Source organism: Octodon degus, unplaced genomic scaffold (genome assembly GCF_000260255.1).
Source record: "Octodon degus isolate 3935 unplaced genomic scaffold, OctDeg1.0 scaffold00211, whole genome shotgun sequence".
Classification (NCBI taxonomy): domain Eukaryota; kingdom Metazoa; phylum Chordata; class Mammalia; order Rodentia; family Octodontidae; genus Octodon; species Octodon degus.
In genome coordinates this window covers 1,272,280-1,272,976 of record NW_004524787.1, presented here as the reverse complement: position 1 = coordinate 1,272,976, position 697 = coordinate 1,272,280, and positions in this window count along the sequence as shown.

Here is a 697-nt window from a genome sequence, read left to right as displayed (position 1 = left end):
CTAAAAAACATTTAAAAATTAGAATATATTTTAAAAATAGGCATAAAGAATTATATACTTCTTATGTTTGCACGTAAGTCCAAAAAATTCACCATATACAACCTTGAAGCATGACAGTCCCACAATATTCCTTTTCCTGTCTCTTGCTTTCATTTACCACCCCCTAATATTTGAACAACCATCTACCTGAGAGACATCATAGCAGCAACTGGCACGTCATGACAAGCAGCACATATTCAGAAGACCAGAATGACAGGCACTCCAAGCATGAAACTACTATTACAAATTATCATCTGCAGTGCAGTAACTTAGTTCACAGGTATCAGTGTATATACTTAGTCAGGGTGAGGATTTTTCCATTCAAGTGCTAGACTAAAAAATCGTCTGAAGATTCTCAGGATGATTGCCTTGCCCATCTTCTACATATAACTGTATGACTTGACTTATTCATGTTTCCTAGTTGTTCTCCTTTCCCGCTCTTGTTTAGTTAGTCCTTGAGATCCTCTTTCCTTTTACTTGTATAATAACTTACTATGTGTATTTCTTCTTTTGAGTTCTTATACTAGGGAAACTATATGATATTTACACATGTGAGTATAGGTTATTTCACTTATGAGTATATGTTCAAGTGGCATCCACTTCAATATAGAAGCTTTGAGTTAATCATTCTTAATAGCTGAATAATATTCCATTGTGT